This window comes from Hyla sarda, chromosome 2 (assembly GCF_029499605.1).
Source record: "Hyla sarda isolate aHylSar1 chromosome 2, aHylSar1.hap1, whole genome shotgun sequence".
Classification (NCBI taxonomy): Eukaryota; Metazoa; Chordata; class Amphibia; order Anura; family Hylidae; genus Hyla; species Hyla sarda.
The window spans coordinates 444,854,670-444,872,480 of record NC_079190.1 but is presented as its reverse complement, the minus strand read 5'-3'; the positions used below and the strand labels follow the sequence as shown (position 1 = coordinate 444,872,480).

The 17,811-nt window shown below is 40.5% G+C and overlaps 1 long non-coding RNA gene across 1 annotated transcript in view; it reads right to left on the bottom strand.

The window, feature by feature from the left end:
- LOC130357026 (uncharacterized) overlaps positions 1-17,811 on the bottom strand; it is a 39,634-nt gene that overhangs the window by 5,825 nt on the left and 15,998 nt on the right. Inside the window, exon 2 of the long non-coding RNA XR_008889071.1 lies at positions 5,988-6,088. This is a non-coding gene — a long non-coding RNA (uncharacterized LOC130357026). The remainder of the gene's footprint in view (positions 1-5,987; positions 6,089-17,811) is intronic.

Sequence of the window (17,811 nt, the reverse complement as noted above, 5' to 3'; positions counted from 1 at the left end):
TCTCAAAATACTGTTTTCCTGAATCTCATATCCTGGTCCACCATATCCATTTGGTCAGCCGAAGCAGTGCCGGACACATTCTCCTTTTTGCTTAATTCACAAATCTGTTTAACTTTCTGGCACCATATGATTTAAAAATAAAATTGTTTGCCACCGAATTACCCCTTTAAAGCCTAAATTGACTTCTTCTTGGAAGGATTGCTCTTACTTCTAACCAGATATTAGTTCAAGTAAAGTTTAACTGTTGGAGCCGCTTAAAAGAATATAGTTAAATATCACATAAATAGCAATCTCCTAATATAACGCTAATAACAGAAGTACTTTCTTTAGCTGCAAAAGTGTGGACATCGCTTTAAATGTTCTCTTGCTTTGAAGGTTTTATTCGCCTTTGCAGGTAAAAAGAGTCATTATGATATCAAATTAGCAGATTGCTATACGGTACAGTGATCCCTCAACTTACAATGGCCTCAACATACAATAGTTTCAACATACAATGTTCTTTTCTGGACCATTGTAACTTGAAACCAGACTCAACATACAATGTTATGGAATCTGCGAAACATGTCAATGGCTGGATGAACCGACCAATCAGAATGGATATTTCACTGGTAAAACCCCTGTATTCCTAAAGTTAATGCACTGACTGGCTGACTGGTAGCGCCCCCTACAGTACAGGGAGGTATTACATGTTCTGTACTCTTTACCTGTGCCACGGTTAGCTGCTCCTTTGGACACCAGGTGAGGGCGGCTCCATTTTACTTTTTTAGGACATTGTGTGTACTGTGCCGGACCCTGAAGAAGCTCCTGTCCTCTACATAGACCAGTGTTTCCCAACAAGGATGCCTCCAGCTGTTGCAAAACTACAACTTCCAGCATGCCCGGACAGCCAAAGGCTGTCCGGGCATGCTGGTAGTTGTAGTTTTGCAACAGCTGGAGCCACCCTGGTTGGGAAACACTGAAATAAACAGTGATTTACAGTCTCCGGCAGTCTTACTTTTTTATGTAAGGACTTGCTTTATCTATATTAGTTATCTACATATTTTTCTTTAACTCTCACTTTTTCCTATTTTTGGATGACATTTTGGGGCTTCAGAACCAATTACCAGGTTTCCATAGAGTTATGGTCTCAACATACAATGGTTTCAACATACAATGGTCGTCCTGGAACTAATTAATATTGTAACTTGAGGGACCACTGTATATACATTGCTGTGATTTTGTCTTTTAAAGGAGTTTTAAACAGAGTTAATTTTCCAATGTGATGGCATAGCACTATTACCTTTATGTGTGTCCACAGTACAAAGCAGTTCCAATAATGCAAATGCGGACTCCTCTCTGTCCTATGGTGCTCAGCGAACAATTCAGATAATAGTTCCCACTGTTTAACAGCTCTTCAGCAGTAGAAAAAAAGCAGCAGCACCCACCATAGAGTCAAATGTAAGTAGGAATTTATTGGATATACATGGTCCAAGGTGCAGCATAACAGGACTACGGTCGTTTCGTGCAGCTTTGGAGCCACATAAAACATCTGTTTCCCTGTTTTGCTGCACCTTGGACCTTGTGTACTTAATAAAGGCCCACTTGGATTTTACTCCTTGGTGAGTGCTCCTACTTTATTACGATTGCTGGAGAGATACCAATGCAGTGAGTCACAGCACCAAATCGAAGCTTAGTAATATTAATTGCTCCTTTACAAATTATTTATCAATTCCAAGAAACCAAACAAGCCTTGACATGAGTAATAGCCAGAGGCTGTAACACTTTGCTCAGAATCAATGCTATACTGACAGGAAACACATCGCAATCTGTGTCCTGACAATTATGTCAAGCCGGGTTCCAATGGAGTGACAGATGCTCAGGAACCACTTAGATGCCACAAGCATAATTGGATCTTGGCAGCCAAGTGGTTTCTCTGCTCCTGGTAGTTAGAGCAGGAGGCCTACTGTCATGCAACAGTCAGGAGATCAGTACCAGGCTATGTCACTGACAAAATATATATTATGGTCATAAAGGGATTGCTATGAACTTTCTCATGAAATAATACTGGTGCCGGAGCTTTGTTTGAAGCTTTGTTTCTATGCGGGTGCTGAATCTCCAGTTTCAGAAACCTCCAGGTTTCCGGGACTGGGGACGTGATGTCACGCCACGCCCCCTCCATTCATTTCTATGGGAGGGGGCGTGACGGCAGTCACGCCCCCTCCCATAGACATGAATGGAGGGGGTGTGGCGTGATGTCACGTCCCCAGTCCCGGAAACCTGGAGGTTTCTGAAACTGGAGATTCAGCACCCGCATAGAATGTGGGTGCTACAGGGAGATTGTGGGGGGTCTCAGCAGTGGGCCCCCCACGATCAGACACCTTATCCCCTATCCAAAGGATAGGGGATAAAATATTTTTGCATGGAATACACCTTTAATGTTCATGTTATTTGAATAGGAAATGGATATAACCAGGATATCTCCCCAATACATGTGGCATGATTCAGATTTTGAGGCTGTAATAGCCATATTTAAGGTTAAAAAATTTAAAAGGGTTTACCAAGACTTCCTGCCCCATTTTTCCTCATCATTCAGTGGAAATTCTACCATGAGCTTAAAAATATTGATCAAAAACAGACTGGATATTTTGGACTTACTGTTTTACAATCTCTAAATGAATATTATTTTTAGGCCGTGTATACCTCAGTTACCATACTATCAGTTATGTTAGATTGGCTACATGCTGACAACAGAATAGGCACTGGTGAAGGCACTGGTGCATTCGGCCAGGGACAAACAAGCTGCGTTGGTGCCCAAACTGCTGGTTTTAAAAACTGCAACCCCAGTCGCTGAAGTTTAGCATGTTGGTTTAGAACTAATCCTAGCTTTATTCTTATGATATACATCAGAATACTAGTTGGTATGGTATGTCAATGTATATCAAAGCACACACCCACAGGATTTATTCATTTCAATGTGCCCAATTTTGTCTAAAAGTGACTATGTTTGCCACATTTGCAAGAGTATATGGTTTTTATCTAATCTTGTCTAATACAAGTATACAGCTGAATACATCACTTATATGATATGCCCATTGTTAAAGGGTACCTCTCATCAAATAAACTTTTGATATATTTTAGATTAATGAATGTTGAATAACTTTCCAATAGCATGTTAATGAAAAATATGCTTCTTTCTATTGTATTTTTCACGATCAGTCCTGTCAGCAAGCATTTCTGACTCATGCTGGAGTCCTAAACACTAAGAGCTGCCAGCCTGCTTTGTTCACAGCCAAACAGGCTGTGAACAAAGCAGGCTGGGAGCTCTGAGTGTTCTCCTTTGTGAACAAAGCAGACTGGCAGCTCGTAGTGTTTAGGACTCCAGCACGAGTCTGAAATGCTTGCTGCCAGGACTGGTAGGGAGACCCCTAGTGGTCATTTCTTCAAAGTGGAAAATTAAATAGAAAGAAGCATATTTTTTAATAACATGCAATTGTAAAGTTATTCTGCATAGATTAATCTATAATATATCAAAAGTTTTTTTGATGAGAGGTACCCTTTAAAGAAGTTTTCCTAGTTATTAAACAATTTGCCTAACTCTAGAATTGTAATAAAATAAAAGAAGGTATACCCTGTAGTTTAAACCCTTCCAGCACCAACACTCCGGACCTCTCTGCAAGCCTTTGTTCTCTTAGCTGCCTATATGCCAAGTGACCAGTACAGCCAATCCTTGACATCAGCAGTCTAGTGCCATGTACCATATGGTTGGCACATCGTCACTGCAGTCAAGTAAGCAAAGCCTTGTAGAAGACTGGAGCAGGGGCACTGAAAGCTTTGGGAGATAGAACCAAGCAGTATGCTCCTTTTGTTATTTAATCACAATTCCTAGTGTTGCCTAGAGGCAAACTGTAACCCTTTAATCTGTTACTCATACCCAATGACATCTGCAAAAATTGTATGATATGCACATCTTACATATTTACAGTGGGTGAAATGTGTATTGATCAAGTCACCATTTTTCTCAATAAATATATTTCCAAAGGTTCTATTGACATTACATTTTCACCAGATGTTAGTAACAACCCAGTAATCCATACATACAAGGAAACCGAAACAAATGTGTAATATGTATGTGTAATAATATGAAATGAGAAAAAAAAATATTGAACACATGAAGAAAAGGAGGTGAAAAAGGCATGGAAAGCCAAGATAACAGCTGAAATCTATCAGTATTTAAAAAGCAATCCAGCCTCTTGTCAGTGCAAATTGATATCAGGCGGTTCCGTCCCAACTGAGGCCTACCAAAAGGTTTTATTGCCAAGGTGTCACAAAAGACATATCTCATGAAGGGTAAAACCAAAGAGCTTTCTGAAGACCCTCACAACCTAATTGTTTCAAAACATAACAATAGCATTGGTTACTGGCGCATTTCCAAGCCTTTGAATGTTCCAGTGATCACTGTTGGGTCCAGAATACGGAAGAGGGAAGGCAATCATTTCACCATATATTTGACCAGGTGCTCCTCACAAGATTTCTGACAGAGGAGTAAGACGAATAATCAGAAGAGTGTACAATAGAGAGAAAATCTGGGTATCACCAATGCAAGCAAAAATCTCCAATAATTGCCCGAAAAATTGCAAAAAATATATTTCACCAAAGGGGAGAATCCATTGGAACAGGGGTGCACATGACTATATGAAAATTAGCAATATGGCAATCATAGAACAAGTAGAAAGTTAGCCATTAACACTCACCCATTAATTGCTTTTAACAGGTAAGGGCCATTGACTAATGACTAACTTTCTATTTGTTCTATAATAATCAGAAGAGTTGTCCAAGAGCCAAGGACACTTATGGAGAGCTTCAAAAAGACCTGGAATGAAACGGTACTGTTGTCTCAAAGGAACAAGATTTAGAGGGGAATTCATCAATACTTTTTTTTTTACTATTTTAGTCATGAAAAGTCACCTTGTTTTTTAACTCTCTGAGCCAAATCCAAGAAAAGTTGCACGCCCCTTGATGAATTTGGCATTACTGAAAATTTACCTCACAGTTCTCCTACATTTCCCACCTGTTCAGGCATGGTGAGTAATTCTAAATTCATCTGTCCTGTCTCGGGATTAAACCCAGAACCTTATGGGATCAAACCCAGAACCTTATGGGATCAGCTAGTCAAAAACTAGTTCAACTACCCTCTGTGCCACTGCTTCTTCTTTCAATAAAGCTGATTCAGAATTTATCCTGTTAATATAGGAAGCAGTGGAACAGAGTGTAGGTCACTATATCTTGAGGAGCTGATCTCATAAGGTTCTGGGTACAATCTGGGTACAGTCGGGGATCGGGGGACAGAAGCGCTGCAGGGGACAGTCTACAGCTTCAGCACTGGCAGGGGGTTAACAGCTTCAGCGCTGGCGGGGGACAGCTTCACAGACAGCACTGTTTGGAGCAGATTTCACTGCTTCTGTACCCCCGATCCCAACACTCGGGGATCGGGGAGCAGAAGCAGGATAGCGCTGGCAGGGGCACAGATAGCTGAAGCGCTGCAGAGGACAAGTGAGTAATTGGGCGCTTAGAGTACTTTTTAGGGCTAAAGAAAATTAGTGTGGGTTATTATGTAAATACGGAAGCTAAATTTTGTGCAACTTGCAGAGAAAAGTCGCACATCATGAATTGATCACCACTGCATATAACTAGTCTAAAGCACTGCAGCTGGTAGTTCATCTTTACATATGATCTATAGCAAAAGTCGCACAAAAGTCACAGAAGTGACTGAGACTTTTGATGCAGCTTTTTTTTTAGATAGAAAAAAACGGTCTAGAAAGCTTGATGAATTCCCCTCTTCAATAAAAATAACCCTACACAGAAAGCATTCTCAAGAGTTACAACGTTCACATGTGAACTAGTAGTTTTGCTCTTTGCAGAAAGCACATTAATCTGTAGGAAATTGCTAAATAACAAAATGGCATTATAATGTAAAGCTGGCAACATTCCTCCTTCTAATAGAACATTACCAGGATAAACCCCATCTGCGACTGTAGCACAGAAGGTACATTCTGAAGGTTTTCCGGCTTTACTGTGCGGCTCCCAGGGATTGAGAACATTTTCAGTCTATCTAAATTTGTAGGATTAAAAAAACATATTAAAGAAACTTCCTAGCGACTGAAGAAAGAAATGCAATGAAAACAAGTCTCTGAATGCAGGAATACTGTGTCTGAGTGGCCCAAGTATCCCTATTAAAGGGATACTCCACTCCTAGACCTCTTATCCCCTAACCAAAGGATAGGGGATAAGATGTCTGATCGCAGGGGTCCACCCGCTGGGGACCCCCGCGATCTCTCTGCTGCACCAGGCGTTCGTTTAGAGCGTCGAGTGCAGCGCCGGAGGCTTGTGGCATCACGGCCGCGTCCCGCTCCTGACGTCACGGCCATGCCCCCTCAATGCAAGTCTATGGGATGACGGCCATCACGCCCCCTCCCATAGACTTGCATTGAGGGGGCGTGGCCACAGCTGTGACATAACGAGCCTCCGCATTGCATCGCCAGTTATCCGGCACGGATGTCTGGGGTGCCGCAGCCGAGATCGCGGGGTCCCGCCACTGGGGACCGGCAGGACCCCCACGATCGGATAGGATAGGGGATAAGATGTCTAGGGGCCCCTTTAAATGGGTATTCCCATTAATATGTCAACTGGCTCCAGAAAGTTAAACAGATTTGTAAATTACTTCTATTAAAAAATCTTAATCCTTTCAATAATCATCAGCTGCTGAAGTTGAGTTGTTGTTTTCTGTCTGGCAACAGTGCTCTCTGCTGACATCTCTGCTTATCTCGGGAACTGCACCGAGTAGAAGAGGTTTGCTATGGGGATTTGCTTCTAAACTGGGTGGTTTCCGAGACACATGTCATCAGAGAGCACTTAGACAGAAAAGAATAACTCAACTTCGGCAGCTCATAAGTACTGAAAGGATTACGATTTTTTAATAGAAGTAATTTACAAATCTTTTTAACTTTCTGGAGCCAGTTGATATATCAAAAAAAAAAGTTTTTTCCGGGATACCACCTTTAAAGGACATGTAGAGAATTTGTGCTTGTGCTTAGGGCTATTTAGTGACCGTGTAAACATTTCTGGAGGCAATTTTTTGGCTTCTGGTGAATGTGGGCTGGGTTATTAGGAGGACACCCTAGTCTAGTCCTCCCAGGGATTCTGAAATAATCTGCAACAATATTAGCTTTAATAAATTACACAAGAGGTGATTGTAAAGCCTTTGCTCTTGTGGGTTGCAGACCATCTCCCTACTTTGTTTATTAAAATTCTAAAATAGGGATAAGCAGCTGTAAGATACATTCAGCACCGCTTTTCTCCTGGTTGCAGAATGGATTGATCAACGTTGATATCCAACATGCTAAACCTTTCTTTAAAAGCACAAAAAAAAAATCTGCAAAAGGCGGGTTGATCTCAAAGACATTGGGCTGTTATCAGATCATGTTGATATCAGAAAGATTTGCAGAAAATTGTTTAAAAGGGATGCTTAGGGATAGAAAGTTTTTTTTCACATGACTGGTTGCATGTTAAAAATTAAAAAAAGGACTCAAACTAACCTCCCCGAACTCCAGTTTCCGCTCATCACCACCACCTCCTGGTTCCTGTGATGAGTCGTCTCAGCAAGAACTGCCGGCTCAGCCAATCACTGGCTAATGCAGGACACAGCAGTGGCCAGTGATTGGCTGCGTGAGCAGGTCCTCCTGAGATGACACATCACAGAAACCAGGAAGCGACAGGTGATGAGGTGTCGAAACAGCAGTTGCTGGGGATCGAAGTAGGTGAGTATGACATTTTGAACATGTCCCCAGCCATATATTAACAATTTTATGACTTCAGACAACCTCTTTAGGCTGTTTGGCCAGCAACACATATGACTGGGGACCAGAAACTGGCCAAAATGGGGCATGGACCTATGGATGAATTAGAATAGATGTCAAAAATCTAAAAATGCAACCACTCTGGATGGCAGCTATGCTGGATTGATGGATAAACCGAAAACAGGCTTTACAGATGGGGTCCAGAAGTGAATTTGGGAAACTAAGGCAATGGGGTTCTCTGTCCCAAAGCAGTGGATTGACCTACATCTGATATGCTGCAACCAATCATGAGTTACAATTTGCACATTTATGGCGACAAAAGATTTGGAATATGTATTCTACACGTTAAATAAAATCCTTAGCAGATGATATAGTAACTTTTCAATATAAAAACTGATTACTGTTTATGAAAAAAAAAAAAAAGGGTAATCAGGGCAAACATATTTTTGGGTTAATTTTCTCATTTGAGAAGGTTATCTGCTCCTCAGAGGAAAGGAATAACTAACGGATCAGTGGGGGTCCAACCGTTGGCTCCTCTTCTGATCCAAAGAAGCCCTATAGGGAACGAATAGAGCACCGGTCACACAAGTACTGTGGTCCCTTCATTCGGGGGCTTCAATTTTTCAGCTTTCTCTGGGTCAGTGGGGGTTCCAGCTAATTGCTTAGATCTCCACTGATTTGCTATTTATCCCTATGGATAGGGGGAAGCTTTTTGAAATATGAATACCCTTTCAAAATCTTTGCAAAAAATTGTAAATCAATGCTACCCAACTGAAGTGCCATAGCCAATGCAGTATAGCATTTGACCTGGTTGACCACCATTGGTTCAAATAGTTCAGGCTTCTGTCATTATTACACTTATGAGTGTTATTTTGAAAACAATAGAGAATGTGTTACTTTTAATAAATAACCATAATAAATTGTTTCATTTGGAGAGGGCGAGATTGCCTTGAAGGCAGCCTGTGGTGCTAGGAGAACTGAGACCATCAACTTCCTGCACTGACCTATCAATCATAACAATAATTACACGGACCCTGGTGAAATACCCTTTGTGAACATTTAGAAACATATGGAAGGAAATAAAAGCAGAGTATAAAGGATTCTCATGTTCTATTAGTGGGATGGTATTGTGACTGACAGGTAACTCATTTTATACCCTGCTTACAGTCCTAATAGTTCATCATCAGGCTCTGACAGCGAGGACCAGACACTCCTAGGGACCACGTTGTAACCTACTTTTCTGTCAGATACATTACTAACACAAATCATTGTTAGCAGGAGATATGACCTATGACCCCCCCTATTCCGAGCATCCCCTAAAGACCGATATTTTTCTTCTGTTAGAAAATTTAGATTGAAGTGGTTATACTATAAATCCTACACATTAATTGTTATGTATTTATCATTGTTGGCACTGTAATATCCCTGATCACTCTGCATAACAATGACATGGCAATTATCAGCATATGATGACAATAAATGGACAAATTTAGGATTGGTTTAGCCAACTTTTTGGGGTCTTTAAAACCCCTTTACAGAATTGACCAAGATTACAAAGGAGGATGTGCTTATATTTTCCTGTAACTGTGGCACCCTTGTTTATTGGTTGATGTCTGGTCTTGTAGCTTTAATTAAAGAGTACCTCTCATGATCTTGTTAAATTTTGTAATCCTCCCAGTTCTCTGTCCCCATCATGATAAACCACCCCCTGCCTTTATTTGTATTATTTTTTAGTTTTCTATCTTGATAATGCTCTGTATTTTCTGTTAGATTCACAGACTGGGAAGGGGTGTTCCCCACCAGGTGTGACATCATCAGAAGCCATACAGGAGAGAACTTCCTCCCTCACTCTGCTACACACAGCCCAGAGCAGTTCAGTGTGAGATGAGCTATGATTGGCTAAGGCTGCACACACACCCCTCAGCATTTCCTGATTTCAGACTTCTGCCTGGCCAGCAGGAGTCCAAAATCTGTGCAAGAGATGGGGGGGAAATGTGCTCTGGACAAGTAGTGAGACATCTAGTGGCAGCTTTTTTTAAACACAAATAAAACATAGAAAACTTCTTTTTTTTTTTTAACCCCTTAAGGACTCAGCCCATTTTGGCCTTAAGGACTCAGACAATTTAATTTTTACGTTTTCATTTTTTCCTCCTCGCCTTCTAAAAATCATAACTCTTTTATGTTTTCATCCACAGACTAGTATGAGGGCTTGTTTTTTGCGCGACCAGTTGTCCTTTGTAATGACATAACTCATTATATCATAAAATGTATGGCGCAACCAAAAAACACTATTTTTGTGGGGAAATTAAAACGAAAAACACAATTTTGCCAATTTTGGAAGGTTTCGTTTTCACGCCATACAATTTATGGTAAAAATGACATGTGTTCTTTATTCTGAGGGTCAATACGATTAAAATGATACCCATTATTACATACTTTTATATTATTGTTGCGCTTAAAAAAAATCACAAACTTTTTAACCAAATTAGTACGTTTATAATCCCTTTATTTTGATGACCTATAACTTTTTTATTTTTCCGTATAAGCGGCGTTATGGGAGCTCATTTTTTGCGCCATGATCTGTAATTTTTTTTGATACCACATTTGCATATAAAAAACTTTTAATACATTTTTTATAATTTTTTTTAAATAAAATGTATTAAAAAAGTAGGATTTTTTTTTTTTGTTTCGTTCACGCCGTTAACCGTACGGGATCATTAACATTTTATTTTAATAGTTGGGACATTTACGCACGCGGCGATACCAAATATGTCTATAAAAAAATTTGTTTACGCTTTTTGGGGGTAAAATAGGAAAAAAACGGACGTTTTACTTTTTTATTGGGGGAGGGGATTTTTCACTTTTTTCTTACTTTTACTTTTACATTTTTTTACATTTTTTTTTACACTTGAATAGTCCCCATAGGGGACTATTCATAGCAATACCATGATTGCTAATACTGATCTGTTCTATGTATAGGATATAGAACAGATCAGTGTTTTCGGTCATCTTCTGCTCTGGTCTGCTCGATCACAGACCAGAGCAGGAGACGCCGGGAGCCGCACGGAGGAAGGAGAGGGGACCTCCGTGCGGTGTTCTGAATGATCGGATCCCCGCAGCAGCGCTGCGGGCGATCCGATCATTCATTCAAATCGCGCACTGCCGCAGATGCCGGGATCTGTATTGATCCCGGCACCTGAGGGGTTAATGCCGGTGGGTCCCTGGCTGCGATCAGTAGCCAGGATCAGCTGCGCATGACACGGGCATCGCTCCGATGCCCGCGGTTATGCTTAGGGCGTAAATGTACGTCCTGGTGCGTTAAGTACCACCGCACCAGGACGTACATTTACGTCCTGCGTCCTTAAGGGGTTAAACAAAGTATATTAGAAAGATTTTTTATTTACCATAAGGAGTGGAATAGCAAAAATGTATTTTGATGATAGTGCCCATTTAAATGAGAATCAATACTAGACAACAATCTGGTGGAAGGATATGTGTAAACTGGCCAACATTCTTATATACTGAGGCTTGACAAGACATGATAAGGAGTCGAAATGCCAAAAGCCCCCTAAAAGTTTTTATGGGGCTCCAGCATTTTGACAGATTGTGTCATGTTGGACCAAGTCACAGGATAAGAGAATAGCAGGTCAGATTATACATCCTGTTGCCGAATTGTCATGACAGGTACCTTTCAAAGTGTCTCTGTCATTTCAAAATACTTTAGATGTGTCACAGGGACCTGAAAAAAGTTTTGATCAGTTGGGGAATCTGTGCTGAGACCCTAAAAATCAGTGGAATGGTAGTGTACTTAACTCCCCAGCTCACATCTGTGTACTGCGTATGGCCCCATAGAACTATAATGGGCCAGAGGATAGTGATCGCTTCTGATCGGTGGGGGTCCTACTGATCGTGGGGGTCCTACTGATGGTTGGTGGTGCTATGTCCTACTTATTGGTGGGAGCCTAAGCACTGACATCCCAACTGATTAAAATTTTTGACACACCATAAAAATGCCCAGATAGGAATACCCCTTTAACAATGGATTCACTACATGATTGTGTTTATTGGTATGAATTGCTGTAATATCTTTACTATAGAGTAGGTCTGGTAGGTGAATTAATACATATGGTATTATCTTAAAAAGTGACCTCTATTATCCACCAATTATAGTGTAATCAGATCAACATTACTATTGATTTCCACAGAGTAGAAGAGCTGAAGAGATGTGTCTTGTCTTCCTTTCTGTCTTCTTTAGAACTTTGTATTGATAATCCCTGATAAATATCAAGTGTATCATTATTTTTATCTCCAAACTGTGGCCTGTTTAATTCAGATTATGTTTAGTAATTTTGTTTATAAATTTAGTTCTCTTGGAAAAAGAAAATACTCATGTTGTTCCCTAAATTCATATTTCTGAAGCAAACCTAATAAACTAATATTAAGTCTTATCATGACTTCTTATGTTGACTACCTAAAATAACCAGCCTTGCAGTTTGTATGTGCAGTCCTTTATAGTTTATGGGAGCTAAAGCCGTATAGAAAGCAAAATGGGGGCACAGAAACGTCCAATGCGGAGAGTCCCAGTTGTGGAACCAATACTTGTCCCTAAGATATGTGCAAAACATATGCAAAAACAACAATGTATGAAGTTAAAGGGTCCATCTGAATAATGTATTAATAATTTTAATAACAAAAGATGCTATACTCACTTGTTTACTTCCCTGCTAAAATGTTTATTTTCAGGCAAAAAAGTCTAAAAAGTTCAGATGTTCTTTAAATCTTGTCTTTTGGTTTAGGGTTATCTTTAAAGCCCTTTTTAACAAATTTTTGGTAGGTTTATTGGGACATAAAATGGCTGAAATCGGCTTTTTTAGATTTGAAAACATGTACCCCAAACATGGACATTTTGTTCCCACTGAATACTGCACTAAGTGGGAAAACAGCTCTATATTACCACACAGTTTAATTTTATGGCTATTAGGCAGGGTTCATACTTAGGAGTTTCATGGCCGACTGAATCAGTTGGAGGAAGGACATTGCTGTCCCTATAGACATCAAGGTATTCTGTGTGGATTCTGCTGAAAGAATAAGAAAGATCATTCACTAAACAGCAAAATTTCACAGTGTGCATTGTGCAGTAAAATCCCATCAACACCAATGATGCACAGGGATTTCTGAGCAAAATTTTAAAGTGAAATTATGCTTGGTAATTCCTCAGTATGAACCCTGCCTAACTGATATAGCCAAAAAGTTCAAACTTAAAAAGTACCTGTCACCAAATAAACTTTTCTAAACTACCTCTGGCTATTTTCCTTAACTACTCCTAACACTCCTCAAAAAATTTCAGAGCTTTAAAAAGCTCTCTACCTTACCTTTCTTCTTGCTTACATAGTGCAATCTCCCAGCACCAAAAAGTGGGTGTTTCCCAACAGGCATGACATATCTGAAGCCTGCTGGGGGACCACTTCCGCCCTCACAAAAAAAAGCCAAGCACTGCCCACATGTAAAAAAGAAAGCTGAAAACAAAATCTGAGATTTTCATACCTTTTTTGCCTGTATACATTTTTTGTGGCTCAAAAGAAATTCATTAATATGTTTTAAATCCCATCCGCCCTTATGTTTTTTTTTTCCTCCTGAATATAAAAGGCTCTAGGGGAAACAAATGCATAAGAATACATTAAATACATCATCACTATGGAATGATCTGTTTACAAAGATGTCTACATGTGTATGAAATATATAACTTTAACATAAAAGCTTTCTCCTAAATGTCTCATATGCCTCTTCTTCATACACCCAGCTTTAGAAAAATCTGTGCTTCTAGAAGAAAAGACATATTTCACACATGGCCCCAAGGTGGGCATGAGGCACAGAGAACGCCAGGGTTGAGCAAACATTTTGTTACCTTTTTACGTTTCTCGTCCAGTGAGTTAGCGGTTGTATATTTTTGTAACCACGGTAATCAGATGGGAGACAACGGTAATTTAAAAGGTTTATTTCCAAACAAACAAATGTGTTGTTGCAAATATTTTGGCTGCACACAGCTGATTGTGTAAACTGTTTGCTGATCGCACCATAGAGGAAGCTTTAATTAGAGAAAAATAATCCCAGACAAGTCAGGTACAGTAATGTATTAACTAGACACACTGTGGCAGCATAGTATCACACATGCTGGGAACAATATATTTATATTATTATATTTTGCGTCGAAATGGGAAATGCTAATTAGGAACAATCTTTCAGGTTTGCAGCTTTTGGAGTGTAGTTCCCACTCTGAACTGATTTGGGGAAAATGTTAGCAGCCTGTTTAAAAGATATTCACAGATAGAATTCAAAAGCTAAAATGATCATTTTTAATCCTGAACACTAAAAGAAGAATTACACAAAATATCCAACAAAGCACATCTTTAGGAGTAATTATCAGAATGCAGTTATAATTCAGTAATATGAAGGGTCACAGTTCTTAGTTGATGGGTGTCATTATGGGGCTGAAGATTTTAAGGTTGCGTAATGCGGTTTCTTTAACTGCTTGTTCTTTTAGTTACATAGTCTATTAGTTAAAGGGGTTATCCAACCAAAGACATCCCATGAATAGGGGATAAGATGTCTGATCGCGGGGGTCTGCCGGTGGGATCCCCACGATCTCCACACAGCACACCACATTCTATAGAATAGCCCATAGACATGAATGGAGGGGGCGAGGTGTGACCAGGACTGGGGACATGACATAACGCCATGCCTGATGGCTGACACGCCCCCTCCCATAGACATGAATGGAGGGGGCATGGTGTGATGGCATGAGGGGGGCGTGGCATTATGTCACGTCCCCAGTCCTGGAAACAAAGAGCTTTCCAAGACTGGAGAAGCAGCATTGCATAGAATGCGGGTGCTGCTCTTTTGCTGATAACCCCTTTAACCTATATACCTACTTTGTCTTTACTGTGTTGATCCAGAGGAAGGTAAATGAGGCTAAAGCCAAGTGCCATATATCAGAGGAAAAATTCCTTCACAACTCCAAATATGGAAATCAGAACAAATCAGCGGATCAATATTCTATTCCCATAAATCTAGTAGTATCCATAACTTGTAAGGTGATATATGTAATGTGGAATAGTGTACTGCAAACTGGCCCTATATTGTTCCCTCCCCCTTCACTGCAAGACACCCTACTGTGACCCTTACAACAAAATGGCCACTGCTATATCAGGTGAAACACGTAGGAGTCAAGGCAATGTGTGAAGAGACTTATAGACACAGGATGTGGTTCCAGTAGTACTAGGGGGTCACCGGTTTTGGAGCAGGTGCTGAGGGAGTTATAGTAAAAGCATTGGTTCCACTTGTTTCTTCTGCTACAGTACTGTATATGCCATGCTGAAATATTTCCCCCCATTACCATAAAGCTGATCCCTCAGTTGTGCCTTTTGAAGCATGGATATATTAGCAAAAAGGTAAAAAAAAAAAAGGCATGCCCACAAATCTGTGTATGGTAAGGCACAGATGCCATTGATTTCAGTGACTACATTCAGGTCATTTTCTGAGCATACCTCACTTTGCCCTGGGCCCAAAAGTGCAGCAAATCACACTGCTTATGGGTCTGAATTAAACTTGTATACACTTGGAAAATGATCTGAATATAACCACTAGCTGACTATTTTTGGGCCATTGCAATCAATGGGTCACATGCCCTTTTAACTTTGTGCTGATATATCGAATGCCACAGTCGTAATGTAAATGAGCCCTAAAATGCATACATGTGTTTTACTATTTTTTCCAGTAAAATTATTCCTTAGCCAACCATTGCATAATTTTCTGATCTCCAAACCTAGTACAACTTAGTCCTACCAAGAATATAAAAGAACAAAACAAGATTTAGAAGAATATTACATACAGGGAAAATAGTTCTCACAACAGTCCCAATGTGTTTCTGTCATTTTGTAAAAGCAACTTCATTAGTAGTGATGAGCGTCATTGGCCATATTTGAATTTGCGATATTTTGCGAATATAAAGACGAATATTCATCCTATATTCGCAAATTTTGTGTATTCATTATATTCGCATATTTGAGGGGAAAAAAAGTGAGGGGGTGGCCAACTTTACTATTGGTTGCTAGTGATGTTGGTGATAACCTCTGACAAGTGAATTTGCATCATTCTAATTGGACCACAAGTGAAAAGAAGGAATATGTGAATATGCTTATATGCGGAAAAAAGTGAATATTCATAATTTCGGATATATAGTGAATATATTTGCAATATTTGCAAATTTGCGATATTCGCGATAAAAATTTGAAATGCGAATATTCGCGCCCCCAACACTATTCATTAGGAGACATACATGGATAAAAAGATCCCACATTCTCCTAATAACACATATTACAAATTGTCACATAAACTACTAATTTATGCAAAACTTTATAACAATAGGTATAGAATGTGAAAGGTAAATGCAGGACCTGAATTAGAAATCTATGGGTGTCACTGTCTACAATTAATCTTCAACATATTTCCACTATTATCATGACCTCTTCATCACTCTCAGTTTTTGAGCCTGTAATGGAGGATGAGGTTTCCAGGCTCCTCTCCTCCGCCCGCCCCACTACCTGCTCTAGTGACCCCATGCCTTCACACCTCATCCAGTCTCTCTCTCCTGCTATCAACTGTCACCTAACTAAAATCTTTAACCTCTCCATCTCTTCTGGGGTCTTTCTCTCCTCCTTCAAACACTCTATCATAACCCCACTATTGAAAAAACCATCTCTGGACCCGTCCTGTGCAGCCAACTATCGACCCGTCTCAAATCTCCCCTTTATCTCCAAACTCCTGGAATGCTTGGTCTACTCCCGCCTTATTCGCTATCTCTCCGAGAACTCTCTCCTTGACCCCTTACAGTCTGGTTTCCGCTCCCTTTACTCCACAGAAACGGCCCTAACCAAAGTCACTGACGATCTTCTGACGGCCAAATCAAATGGCAATTTCTCTTTACTGATTCTCTTGGACCTGTATGCGGCTTTTGACACTGTGGATCACCAACTCCTCCTCAGTAGTCTCCGCTCCATCGGTCTCAAGGACTCTGCTCTCGCCTGGTTTTCCTCCTATCTCTCTGGCCGCTCTTTTTGCGTGTTGTTTTCTGGCTCTACTTCTTCTCCTCTTCCCCTTGCTGTCGGGGTTCCCCAAGGATCAGTCCTGGGTCCTCTACTCTTTTCACTCTACACATCCCCCATTGGAAAAACAATCAGTAGATTTGGTTTCCAGTACCACCCCTATGCTGATGACACCCAACTCTATACCTCTTCCTCCAACATCACCCCTGCACTCCTACAGAATACCAGTGACTGTCTCTCTGCTGTCTCAGACATCATGTCCTCTTTATATCTGAAACTAAATCTTTCTAAAACAGAACTTCTTGTTTTTTCTCCATCAACTGATACTGTGCCTAACCCTGACATTTCCATCTCGGTATGTTTTACTACCATAACTCCCAGGCAGCAGGCTCGCTGTCTTGGAGTTATACTTGACTCTGATCTGTCTTTCACTCCCCATATTCAGTCTCTTTCACGTTCTTGTCACCTGCATCTCAAAAACATTTCCAGAATTCGCCCGTTTCTCACTACTGAAACTGCTAAAACTCTCATTATTGCTTTAATTCACACCCGCCTCGACTACTGTAACTCTTTACTAATAGGCCTTCCTTTATCCAAACTCTCTCCTCTCCAGTCCATCCTTAATGCCGCAGCCAGACTCATCTTCCTCTCCAGCCGCTACACTGACGCCTCCTCCCTGTGCCAGTCACTACACTGGTTACCAATTCAGTCCAGAATACAGTACAAAATCCTCAGTCTCACACACAAAGCTCTCCACAATGCTGCACCTCCCTACATCTCCTCTCTCATCTCTGTCTACCATCCTACACGTTCTCTACGATCTGCTAATGACCTCACACTAACATCTTCTATAATCCGAATTTCTCAATCCCATCTCC